At 35.9% G+C, this 13,959-nt stretch overlaps 1 long non-coding RNA gene across 1 annotated transcript in view; it reads left to right on the top strand.

The window, feature by feature from the left end:
* The window catches only part of LOC101750715, a 424,944-nt gene that overhangs the window by 102,881 nt on the left and 308,104 nt on the right, over positions 1-13,959 (top strand). Inside the window, exon 3 of the long non-coding RNA XR_005862065.2 lies at positions 2,390-2,455. This is a non-coding gene — a long non-coding RNA (uncharacterized LOC101750715). The remainder of the gene's footprint in view (positions 1-2,389; positions 2,456-13,959) is intronic.

Here is a 13,959-nt window from a genome sequence, read left to right on the forward strand (position 1 = left end):
TGCCATGCATTGTTACTACTTTAGATTTGTAATATCATAAGCAGAGGTCAAGGAAAACCTTTCATGTTCCTTTCTGTAGACTTGCAATGTACAACTTCTATTTACCTCAGAGTGTATTTACTTGGGAAGGAAGAATCTAACAAGGCAAAATGTTTTGACCCAATCATTGTTATATATTAATTATACTGTATAAAGATACCACAAATTTATGTCGGCTCAAGCAGTAGTAATACATGGTATATTCTGAAACAATGCATATCTGTTTTTGAAATAAGTATAAATATCCAGCTACTTCCAGTCTAGAGGCAATAAATAAATAAATAAATAATAATAATAAAAAAAGGCATAAACAGAATAGCTAAATACAAATCAGTTTAAGTAAGTGGAGGTGGTGGTCATACATGAAAGTTAAGAATCTGAATCTCTTGTAAACGATATCTAATTAATATAAAGCACATAGGTAATGAGTGATATGTGTGCAAATGCCGAGTTTAAAGCATAAACTCTTTTAGCAGCCAAATGCCCTGTAGCATGACATCCACTACAACAAAGAGCCGCTTGTATTCCAGGTGGAGCAAGTGCATATGAATCTATTCCCTAATTTGGCAGCCAAGGCAAACATACACAGGTCTTCCCCAGGCTTAGACCTAATGATGCAAAAAAAAAAAAAAAAAAAAAAAAAAAAGAAATCTCATGTTCTAACTCATGATCCTAATTCATTCCCATTGTACCTTGAGCAAAATAAGATGAGGGTGAAAACAAGTCATATCCTCATTTCAAGGAGGACTTGTGAAACTGTTTGTCATACACAGGCAGAAAAAGTTAATGACTTGCCATTTTCACAGCTTAAGGTTGTTTAGATCTCATCATCTGAACAGACAGGTTTCCTAAAAATGAAATGGAAAGACTGTAATGAAGCAAACCTGAATGCATTTCAAGACTTATAAACATAGGTTTCTCTCATATGATTTGATAGGGGGAAATGGAAGAATTCTGATTGACTTTATTGGGTCAGGACTTTATTCACAGAGAAAACAATTCCAAAAAAAAGCATTGTGTAAACTGATACAACTGTAACAACTGTGACCCATTGCTGCCATAAATCCTGTACCAAATTTGGGTGCACAAGGTAAGAAGTTAATGTAGACATCTGATAAAATCAGACCATTGTGACTGAATTTGGAAAGCTGAGTCAAAAACTGTGCATTCTAAACAAATCAAACATAAAATGAAGATGGTTCTTAGAATACCAAGCAGAAGAAAAGAGAAGCCACTTTACTCATGCATTGTAAATCAATCAAAATGGACAAGTTTATCTTTTAGAAGGCAGAAGGCTCTCCAATACAATATGTATAATTGACTAGAGAAAAATTAGTGCTCTAACATCACTAGAAATACTTTGAAGAGAATGAAAAATGTGAGAAGAATCATCACAGTGGAATAAATTGTAGGCTTGAGTGAAGAACACAAAGTGAAATACTGACTTTTTTTGGTGAGTTCTCAATTGAGTGAATACACTGTAAGCACAGAAGCAACAAGCAGATGTATGCTAATTTGCTTACCAGAGCTTACTAAGTATTTTCCATATTAAAATTTGAATTACTTTTTTTTTTTTTTTTGGTGTTCAAAATGTTAATAGTGTGTCTCTGTGTGGCATTTCTTAATCAGTATTTTCTTTCAGTCTGCTGCCTAGCATTTGTACGTACTCCTGCACTTTTTGAAGTTGTTGGTAGAGCTTCCAAACTAGTAAGCGATTATTAGTGATGATTACTTAGAGCTGTGATGAGCAATTTTAATTAGGATTTTATACATCAAATAATGCCACTTACGATGGTCAATTTATGTTGATATTTGTCTACCAGTAAATGTATTTCAACTCCTAGTCCATCTGAGAAACCAATGAAATTTTTTTTAACATTCAATCATAAGAATCCTTCTAGATCACCTGCTTGTTTGTCTACTAGTAACACAAATAAATAAGCATTTTTTTTTCCATGAAGACTTAATAGCAAGAGTTGGACATGTCTGTTCTGAAATCACCTGGCTTTGGGGCTTTAAGTAGGACCTTTAACATTGTTATTTGTGTTTAATTTTACATATCATTGAAATGTTACCTTGCCCTAAGCTGTAGAAGACACTGCTGTTCTTCCCAGTAGCCGCCTTTTCACACCCTGTCCTTGACTTCATAATCCTGAAATGCCAAGCTTGGAAATCTGCTTCTGGCAGAACAAGATCACTTCATCTTCGAGGTCATGTTCCAGGCTTTTGTTCAATCACAAGTACTGTTTGGATTCATCTCCAGTGTGTCTACTTGAATATTCAAAAAATCATCAGCTAGTCTAATTTGTTTTTTTTTAAAGTCGTGTTAAAGACTGATTTGCTTTGACAGGTGGATCAGAAACAGAATTGGAGCTATTTTATCTGGACCTAATTAAACAACCTTCATTACTGGCAGGTATGTGTTTGTGATGACTAGAAATTAGCTTGATTGGAATTAAAACTCCAAATATAAGGCATTGAAATTGCTTGTTTTTAAAAAATAAATGGTTTAAAAATATATCTGTGAAGTACATATTTAAATGTAGTAACTGCGTGTCTAAATTTTAAGTATCTCATCATGCCAAATTCAGTTTTGTATTTTATGTTAATGGCACTTGCCATAGGTATTCAAGAGGATATTGCCAACATTTATAAAATGGTTCCACATTTGTACAGAACTATGAGACTTTAATAAAACCGCAGCAGCAGACCTTTTTTTACCTCTTGCAAGCACAGAATTTCTACATTATTTTGTATGGTGTATCTAGGAGTGAGTTTCAATCATCTAAATAAGGCCAGCATGAGGCATATGCAGTGCTTATGACCTCAAAGAGGACTTTCAAGTAATGCATGTATGTTGGTTCTCTTTTACCTTCACAGAGCCCGGTTATTTCCAACTGGTATGATAAACTCTATGCGTGACTGTAGAATTAAGGAAACTCTTTTTTCCCCTGCTCGCTGACACTCTAGCCTGTGAAATAGGCAGGTTTGAATGGCATGCTGAGGTTATTAAATGCTGTGATAAGTTCGGTCTGTCCTAGTTGCCTTCTTCTGTGGTGAAATCATTTATAACTTTTCAGCAAAGCCTTCCAATGACTCTAACTGTTCACCCAGTCCAGATATGCTATGTGAGGGTTTCAAAAGCTACCATAAAAAATAAACATACACAGACAGTTTGATAACATACTTTTCTATGCCTGTTCTGATTATGTAGAGTTTAGGAAAAAGCATTGCTCTGAACGAGTGCTAAACTATGCTCAGCTGGTTTAACAGCTTTTGGTATGGATATGATGTGGCCGTGAAGAGGAGAGCATTGTGCCTGAGAAGGTGATCTAGCTAAAAAATAACTACAGCTTTCTTTCACATAAATATAATAGTGGAATAATATTAACCATCTCAGTTTCATGAACCTAAAATGCTGCAGTGTGTTAAAAGTCCAAATCATACTTCAAAGAATTGGATTTTATATCCTTCCATATACAGAACAGGTGTGAAAAAATCTCTATTAGAAAGGTGGCTACCTATGGGCAGGAAATAGGAGGTTATATTCTGGTTATTGTCAACACTGATTTAAGAAGACTATTTTGCTTTTCAGTTTCCAATGGTGGCAAACAAATAAGGACTTTGTTTTGCTAGTTATACCCTTTAAACTATGTCATGTGAGGGGGTGCCGTAATGTGCCAGTTACATTATTGGGAGATGTAATTTGCCCTTTTGAATGACAAAAGTACAAATATGCAAATCCGTAGGTCCTGTTTAGCTAAGGAGAGGCATTAAACATGAACAGAAAATCAAAGACTAAATCTATGAATCCATAGTGCAATTCTGCTGGATAAAATTAGGCCCATTTTACCAGTTTAGGATTTAATTGTTACCAATTTAACAAAGAATGTGCCTCAACTTTGATTTTCCAAAATGTGTCTAATTAAAAATCCCAGAACGAGAGTACATAATAATGTAATAAATTACATTTTAAATCAAACATGAAAGTAACATAGCAATAAATGTTATCCTGATTTCTCAGTCAATGACAATGATGTCAGAATAAGCCCTAAAGAGATGAAATTTATTTCTTTCTCAAGAAGAGCTTTTTACTTGTCTTAGATTATTGTATGTATGAGTCAAGCTAAAGCAATCAGCTAGGTCCTGCTACTACATTGTTTTCTCTGTATAACTTCCTATGTTTGAAACCAGGGCAAAATTTCTTCATGAGGCTACCTGTATACGAGAGAGCCATGTATATGTTGCAAAACTTTTCCCCTCAGAGCACTCTTGGAATGAGGAAGCCCATCAATGGGCACTAGTGGCAACCATCTGTGGATGAAATATGTTTCTGTGAGTAAATTGGAAATACCAACGTTAATGCACTAATACGGAATCAAAAAGAGTGGGTAAAACAGCTCAGTGTTTTGCTGATCTAGGCAAGAGCCTTGCATCTTACTTTTGTGTCTGTTGCTGGATGATGTGGGGAAGATGCACCATGTGGTTCTATTTCGTATCAATATAAATGGGAATGACACCTGACAGCTTTTTTTTTACTGTGCTTTGAGTTCCATGTGTATGTGCTAAATATCACAATTATTTTCACATACTGTTGTTAGCTATTCCACCAAATGTGGAATGAACGTTTTTCAGTATTTACTGGAAACATAAAGTGCTTACACATCCTTACTGGGATATGAAAAAATATTTCACATATTTTGTTAGACAGATTTACATGCCTTGACCTTGTGCAACCAAAAGTACCTGTTTTCAAAATTCCTATCCATTGACTGAATTCTCCTACTCAGTGGTCAGTGCCTGTGAGCCTTATTCAGTAAGGCTCTGTACTAGTCAACAGGAAGTTTACTTAGAAAGGGAAGAGAAACAGAAGAGTATAAGTATCATCAGTTTTATCCCTCAGATAGTTCTCCCACATGCATTTGGCTAACTGTACCAGGCTATAATCAATGCATAGTCCATGAAAACAGACGAAACCAACTGAAAAAGTAACCATGTGCCTCTTTAAGAAAGAGTGAAAACTTTTCCAATTGATTTAGTGCTTCATAAATTAGCCTAGGGACAGCTTTAAATTGTGCTCTTATTATGCATACAGGATTCTACTCATCTAATAATTTTGCTATTCAGTTAAAAAAAAAAAAAAAGATGTTTTGAATAGCAACCAAATATGCCATAAAATACGCTATCCACATTCTGCAAAGACTGGAAATGTAAATGAATGGAGTGAAAATGTCCCCAATATGATTTCTCTCTTGTTGACTTTCCAATTTAATTTTTCATGGGGAAAAAGATGTACTGGGAAATAGAATGCATGATCTACAAGTAGGAGTTTAGGGAAGTCATTATATACCCATTAGTTATGTGCATTTATTAGATCTGTCTGGTAAAATTAAGGGAGTTAAAATTTTATGTATTTATTTCTATCTAGTGTAACAAGAGTATCTCGTATGCCAGTCAGAATTTAAGGTAAATGAATTAACTGACCATATTAGAGAACAGAATCCTTGAACTGGAAGGGATATATCCACTACAGAAACTCTCCTGAGGTTCTGTAGTTATGGTCCCTGGGTGAGTTTGGGATACTATCCATTTCATTTAAAGATCAGAGACCTTTTTATGACTGTTTTTCAAAAACTACAGGAAATATAAACAACTACTTCCTCAGCATTTTCATTCAAGCTCTAGGAAATCCTTCAGCCTGTCTTGGAAAGGGGCACTGAATCTGCCTGCTGTAATGGTGTTTGGCCAGTGCACAGTCTTAGGAGCCTTTACTAGGGCTATAAGACCAGTTATTCATCCCTTAAGGCCTGTAGTGGTAAGCATATTTATTTACTTAGATACTATCTTAATCAGAGAAAAGCCAGAAGAGCTCCTTTAGACTGCATATCTTGGCCTGAGTCTATCCAGTTAAGGGCCCTAGGGTTTTTAATAAGTACCCCAAACCCTCTTATATTAACCACTTCTCCCAGTTTAAACTTACTGAGATTCTTGGGAGTTGCCAGGATTTTCATCTTAAAATTTTACTGTTTAAAAAAGAGATACAAACAGTATCAGTAATAGATGTTTATTTTATCCCTTTCCCATAGGAAAGAGGACTGGGAACTTCTGCTAAAGCTGCTCCTCGCTTTCTGTGTGTCTGCTTTCTATTATAGTAGCATCCAAATGTGATTAATAAGGACAGCGAAAGGGAAAGCAATGGATGAGTAAATGTTTGCTTGTCACAGACCACCTGGTAAACTCTGGCATGGTGGAATTTAAGCTCAGTAGGGTTTGAACTAAATTTTCTTTTAAAAGATCTTAAGTGTACGTACTTCAGTCTTGCTAAAGATTTGGTCAAAGAGTGAATGACTCACAGTCTGGAAAGAAAGGATCAGCAAGGTTACATGTGACACAAGTTCTACCAGATGCTCCCATTTTTTGTTGCTTCTCTTTGCAGGCTAGAAAGAATACCGTAATGAAAGTGGCCACAATGATGGAGGCTAATGTTGTAACAGCACAGAACTGTTGCCAAAGCTGGAAACATTCCCCAGATGTTTTGCATGTTCCAGCTGGAATAAAGCATTCATAGCCTTTCTGGCATTATCAGCAGCAACAGGGTTCTGGCTCAAGAAACTAAAGATTCCTTTGGAAACTGGCAAACTCATCTGTCTGAGCCTCCTGTAAATAAGCTAGCTACAATAAAGTGCTCTTGCTGGCTGCCCTTAGTGGGCAACAGATACATTCCTACAAAAACAGAACAAAGGACAATGGCCAAATAATTCTATAAAGGAATCTTAGATCAAAATTTGGAAGGAATCTCAATTTTAATGGTGACAATCAGAGCAATAAGACAAAGTTTATGGGAATAGTAGGTTAAGATTCTCTCCCTGTCCCAGAAGTGTTAGTCCCACTGCATTATTTGGTCTTTTGTTTTTAAGCTCTCTGGAAAAGAAGATGGGAAATGATAGACAAATGTTTGTTGCTACCCTAATTCTTGTACACCCTTCCCTTCACTTTTGTGTATTTCAAATTGAATGACAGTCAGAAATTTTCTAAGGAAAGTGTAAGCTCTGGCTTGTTTATATTTCACTTGTAAAAGTTTTCCCCATCTTTTCCATCCAACTTTCTTCAGCTTCAGTGTACTTCTGGGTATCACTACCTTTGCTTGGGTTGTCCAGTCTGGTAATGTAGCTGATAGAGTTGCTCTTGTTATGTGGAATATGTCTTGCTGTTGTTTCAATTGCCTTTGTGACACCACATGTGTTCTAAAGTTAGGGCCTCACTCTACCAGTGATCTCAAGTGTTTGCTAAACAGAGGTGTTTTTTTTTCTGCTGGCAATCCTGCTTTGATGTTATGCTTTGAGGTCCTTCTGAATGCCTTCTGTGTGGGAATGGTTTGAAAGATGTGGGAGAAACTCTGTGTGAAATAAGGAATACTTGAGTTTTTAGGGGTTGTTCTGGCTGCCAGCCTTCAAACATTCTACCTAGTTTTAATAAAGTAGAACAGCCTCAATGAGAAATACTGAGAAAGACTTCCTCTGAAGCTGTTATACTTCCTAGAAGAAGGGAGACCTAAACTCAGTCATTGCTGCAAATAAGACCAGGGAGTTTTTCTAGAACATTGCAGTGGCCAGATTTACTAGGCTGAGCAACAACATGGAACCTTCAGCCTGGTGCTTTCTGTCTGGGGTTGTTCTTTATGGACAACTACCTGAGAAAATCTGCTGAGATGATGGATAGATGTCTGATATTTGAGGGCTGTAAGGTCTAAGTTTGGGTCAGTCACCAGGTTGCTTCACATAATCAGGTTTAAGCAGTTTCCAGACTTGCTACCAGTAGAAACTTTATGAATATATTGCAACAGAATAATGATTTTTAGGAATTCCAGTGGTGCTTAAAGAATGGATTTAAGAATCTAAATCACTTTTACCCTCAAAGTGTGAAGCCAATAAGGAAGTAAGAGCTTACACTCTTTGCCTGATACCTACTTAGCAGTCTAAAAACATTGAAATGCTTCTCAAGAGGTCTCACCACTAAGAGATGCAGAATTCTAAGAAGTAAAATTTTCATGCTTCTACCCATTTTCATAAGTTCTAAGGCTAAACACAAAATGTAGGCCAAAGGATTTCTCTGAATTAATTCTACTTTTGAGCCCTACAGCTGTGGTAAAGCTAGAAAAAATATTTTAGGAGAACATCCAAACAATAGTCCTTCTTTCTCTCTGATGCTCAGAGGGAGAGAAAACAGTATTTATATAGTAAAAGATTCTTATAATGTAAATTTTATCTTAAAATAAAAGACTGTAAAGAAAACATAGTTAGCTGCCTACACTGGGTTTACAGTGATGTTTTCAGGATATGGAATAAAATTCAAAAAGTTTTAGGAACATTTTTCAAAGATAGTTGACTACTTAGCAAACAAAGTTAGGAGAAAACTGTCTCCTGACATCATTCAGACACATGACTCTGCCGATATCTGTTTTCCCTAGGGTAACAGAAATCAGGGAATTCAGGATGAAGGTAAGAGTCCTACATAAATTCCTTCATATCTAGTGACATGGCCTCCTGAAGTAGCAATCTCAGCTGCAGAATAAGAGCTCTTATTATTTTATTTTATTTTATTTTATTTTATTTTATTTTATTTTATTTTTTCTGCTGATGCATAAAAATTAACTCTTCTGAAATTCAGTCAAAAAGATGTAAATAAAAAAATAAAGAAACAAAAAAGGAAAGGTATGAATTTCCACTGCTGATAGGAAGAAAAATGGACAAAAGGGAATTTTACATTTTCTGAACATGTAGAAGATCATTAGACCTTTTGGTTATAGAAATGTAGAGCAAAGTATCTGGGCAGAGATGGTGTAAGGTAAGTACATATAAGTATATATTTACATATGCTGTCAAATAATTCTAGTTGAGCATTTTATGCTACTCAGTCACTAATGCATAAAGACTCTTACGGCATGGCTATCTCAGCTCTGTCTGCTAAGTCAATTGGACTATCTCTGAGAGACTACAGAACCTTTCATGTGATGGTTGGAAAAGTTGCCTGTGTAGACATAGTATTACTAAACTAACAGGTAACCTCTTTCCCTTCATTTTCTGCAACTATAGCACAGAATTTTCTTTTCTGAAACATATTCAATCGAAATAATGGTGCTGAATGATGAACACGTCCACCTCCACCACCCCTGCTGTATGTAGTTAATTTGCATCTTAAATACGTTACTAGGAGTTTACCGCTAATTGGTAGATGGGTAATCTACCTATTAATTTCTTCATTTCTAGCCAGTCTCTAGTTAATAATCAATAGTCCTCTTTTCTTCTGAGGTAATGGCCTTGACATCTTGGCCTTTGTGCAGTGTTAAAATAACATTGATTGTTATCATTATCATATGTCCTTGATATACTGTATAAGGGCGAGGGTATCAGTCTTACTGTACAGGAACACCTAATGAGCCTGGAAGAATCATTGAGATTAGCCAAAGAAGTATACATGGTTTCCTGGTCAAAGATGTGTGTGGGAGAATTAATCAAATGTGTATTAGTGGAAGTGCTGCTCCAAAAATAATGCCCCGTTTTATTATGTTGGCCCACAGTGTCAGAGCTGAGTCTTGGTGGTATGGCACATGTATGGTGTCTGATATGGAAGTGCATATGAGGCAATGTCACTGAATTGCTCCATGCTGAAAAAATGGGACCCATTGATTTTTATCACTCCCTGCTGAATGTTTATGGGGACTTAACAGTGGATGTGAGCACAATCAGGCAGTGGGTGGTGCATTTCAGTACTTGTGACAGTGACAGTGTGTCACCTCCACTACTGCAGAGTTTTACAAACATGGCGTACAGGCTCTTGTTCATGACTAGTGAAAATTCATAGCTAATGGTGATGGGTGATGTGTATGTTGAAAAATAGTGCTTTGTGGCTGAGAGTTTGCGTTTGTTCTTTTGCTCTTTGTATCTGTTGTAGTTTCCATGGAAACAAATAGGAGGCATTAGTTTCAGACCTAAGTACCATCTCCAAATCTAGATTGAATACAATCTCCATAAAAGTATATGGATAATATGTGCAAGTTCTGTGTAAACATTCTGTATCAAAGAACCAGGTTAGAGGCAGGGCTTTGTTTATCTTCTTAATATAGTGAACGTTATAGAACACTAGATGTTCCTCACCGTAGCTTGATTTCTCACTGAGTCATGATTTCTCCTGTTGAGATTACAGTGAACCCATAGCAGTTTTAGTGTGAGAGTAAGTTTGAATTACACATGGACTATATATAGTAACTCAGTTAACATTTTTTTGTTTCTACTATTTTCTGTTAGTCACAGACTTTTGAGTCTACTATTTTCCACAGTCACCAGAGCTTCAAAACTCCTATATGTTGCAGTAGCTTCTTTTTTTTTTTTTTTTTTTTCCTGTGAGAAATCAAAATATTAATTGTGTCTTCCTGGTCTCTTTAAGTAGACTCAAGGACCATTTTTCATCAATGACATACAGACCAGAGCATAGTCTATATTTGGATCTTTTGACTAAGGTACAGTGTCTAATTTCAAAAATAATGGCACTGTAGATCTCATTTTACTGTTCTTCCATAATAATAAGATCTTTATCTGCTTCCAGAATTTATACTCTGCTATTAAATAAGGAAAATCTTTTGTACAGTAGATGTAAAATTACATCACTCTCAAGACATCATTTAAAAAAGAAAAAAATCAGTTGTTTTATGCTTAGATTAAAAATTAGAAATGAGCTACACTTTAAAATTATATTGCAAAATGCTGGTATCCACAAGCAAGTTTTCCACACCAGCCTACAGAAACCTAACTTTGTCTATGTCACAGACTTAGTTATGGTGGATATTTTTGTGTTTTGAATATCAATTTCAAGTACAAGGTTTGTAGAAATAGCATTAAAAAAGTATTGTGAATTCTGTTGAAGTAGATTATGGGAATGCGTGCCTTTGTTTTGGAACAATCTCCAAGTACCATTTGTTTTGTTCATGGAGGCAGAGGAATTTTAACCCTTTTTTTTTTTTTTTTTTTTGAGAATTGATAGATATCTTTATAATTATAACCACCTGCATTATATCAGCTCATGTTCCCTACCCAAGATCAAGAGCTGATTTATTCAAGAAACAAGAGTGTGCATAATACGTCTGAGCTCCTTTGTTGCAATATGACCTCTGGACTGTGTCTGGCAGTGTGGATGAGACATGAGTGGGGAGGTCAGAGAAGGACCTGGTCAGGTCAGTGAGTGCCTGGTGAACAAAATGTGCATGTGCTTCACAAAATCCCTAAACATGAGTGTAGCTTTTTAATTTTATGTTCTGTAATTTGTATATGTATATAAAGCACAGCTTACTGTTTAAAAATACTGAACCAATTTTTATTGAGTGTGCAGAATAATATCTTATATGTGGGCTGAGTTATCAGTCTGCTGATGGTCTGCTTTTCTCATCTGTGTGGCACTCCTCTACAGAAATGAGTTACAATAGCTATCTGCTGTGCTCCTTTCCTGCTGGTCATAAGAGGGACAGATTCTTAATTGTCATTAGATTATTTTAAAACTCAAAAATATTCCATTTAATGCTTAGGCATTTTGTACAAGAGTTTTGTAAAGTCTGGACACATGGAAAGTGTTTAATGCTAAAATATTAGACACTTGAGCCTCTTTCTTCAAACAACATTTTGGCTTTCAAAAGGAAATAAATAATGAGATTCTTAGCACTTGGTTTTGAGTCTTCTCAGTGCTATTTATAAGGGGATTGAGAGCAGCTATTGTTATCTTTATGAATATTTGGCACTGCGTGGCCCTGATATACGTTTGTGTCCGTTCAAAGAATCACTGAATGTCTAGTGAACAAAGAAACGGGTCTCAGGGCATGAATGTTATCCTGAAGCAACTAAAAGATACAAGCCTTGTCACTTCTTGTCTCATTTTCATTAAGAAAATCATGTGGTTTAGCTTTAGGGGGGTGGTGATGAATCAACCATGTGACTAAAGGCAGGTGGCCATCTTAAAGCAGCTCTTATCTCTACTAAAAATAAGAACAAAAAGAGTGAGATGAGGGGTTTTCGGCTCCATAAAATGTTTGCTCACTGGCCTGCCACGAGGTAAATATTTTTACAAATATGTTATTTACTACAAGGGAAGCTCTTCCCTGAGAACACAGATAAAGGCGCTTGCTGTGGGAGCTTTATGGCCACTGCAGGCCCCACTGTCATTCCTTGGGTACTTCCTGTCAGTCTGACTAAACTCTGTCATCCTTCAACCCAGTTTAAATTAACAGGTAATTTGTAAATGTCACTTCAGGTTAGGCCGCTCATTTTGTTTCTACTCTACCAATGCAAAGTCTAGGACTAATTTTTCTTGTCTTCTTTTAATAGGATTTTCATTTATAAATAGAATTATGTTCTGAAAATAAATTACAGTAAGTGATGCACAGAACTGGTAGCAGCAGCACTTTCATAGAATTTCAAGCACCTACATCAGAAGAGATTAATAAAAACACTTCAAAGGCTAAATTCTATTTAAGCAGAAGACAGCTTTTGGTTAATATTTAATCTGAGTAACTGAGATCTTGGTTGAAAATATAATTTTTTAATATCTAAATTAATTTGCAAAACAAAACCATTAATTTTGCCTGAGAGCTTTCATAGTGCAAAAGTTTCGGTAATTTATTAAAAAAAAAAAGTTAAAAATGCATTTCTGTAGTAAAAGTCCCTATTTTAATATGGAATTTATTTCTAATTTATTTATATTCCTTTCAAATATATTATATTTGATCAGCAGTATTGCTTTAAGTCTATACTTTTTAAATGAATGCTGATGTACTGTACTGAATAAGAAAAGCATTCAGATTTTTCATGAGACTTTTTATTTTTAACAAGAGATTGCCTTTAGGTTCAATGTTAACAAATAAGCATCACCTATTTCTTAAAGCATAGCATACATCTGAAGCAAATGCAATTTCACTATAATATAGGCATTGTGAAAGGAACTGATGTAATACTTTGGTATGCTATTTTTCATTTACATTGTTTTTGAAGTGTTGTGGTTACAACATTTGCTTTGATTGTTCACCTTCTAGCAGCCTCATACCCAAGTGAGCAGGGAAAGCTGTTTACACAATGACACTGTTGTGCCTCTCTTCTGCTCCCTGGTGCTAGGAAGCATCTTCTCTTCCCTGCACCCCTTAAGGAAACGTCGTGTCTTTCCAGCAGAGAGCAACACTTGGTTCATGTGTGGAAAGAAATCTTGAAGCCTTCTGGTCCATTTAAAAGATTTCTGGGCTTAGGCAGGGTCTTGACTCTCTCTGCATAGCAGGAGCCATTTTTAAGCCACTCTTTTGGCATCAGTAGTACACTAACTCCGCTGTGGGCGGTGCAGGCCAAAGTCCAGTTCTTTGATTTCATTAACCTTTCTCCACGTTCCTTTTATGCTCTTTTGCTGTCCTCCCATTCACTCTGTTACTGCACAATCCCATTCCTGCTATTTTATTTTTCTTTTAATTCTTTCCTTGAAGCATTTATCTGCATTTTTGTAACCCCTTTTCTTTTTATAAATTAATTTTTCAATAAGGTCATTATCCTTGAAACAAAGTATTGGTGATGAGATCAAAACTGAAAGTTAGGGAGTAAGAATTCAGGACATCCTAGGAACTGCTCATGTGTGTTTTAGTGACAGGTCAAATGCTATGGAATTTGGGGGAGGAAGGAATAAATAACATTGTGATAATTAGCAAATAATGCAAAATAAATATTGCAGAGTCTAAATTGTTGCTGTGTTTCCCTGGTGAGTAGTCTGGCAATTGCTAAAACCTTTTGGTTACTTTGCTGTGATGATTCCACTACTTCCCAGGTTTGCCAGGCTGTCCTGGTGATTGACGTGATTGCAGAGAAGCTGACAGAGAGCAGAGTGAGAGGATGTGCAGAACCA

Source organism: Gallus gallus, chromosome 8 (genome assembly GCF_016699485.2).
Source record: "Gallus gallus isolate bGalGal1 chromosome 8, bGalGal1.mat.broiler.GRCg7b, whole genome shotgun sequence".
Taxonomy (NCBI): domain Eukaryota; kingdom Metazoa; phylum Chordata; class Aves; order Galliformes; family Phasianidae; genus Gallus; species Gallus gallus.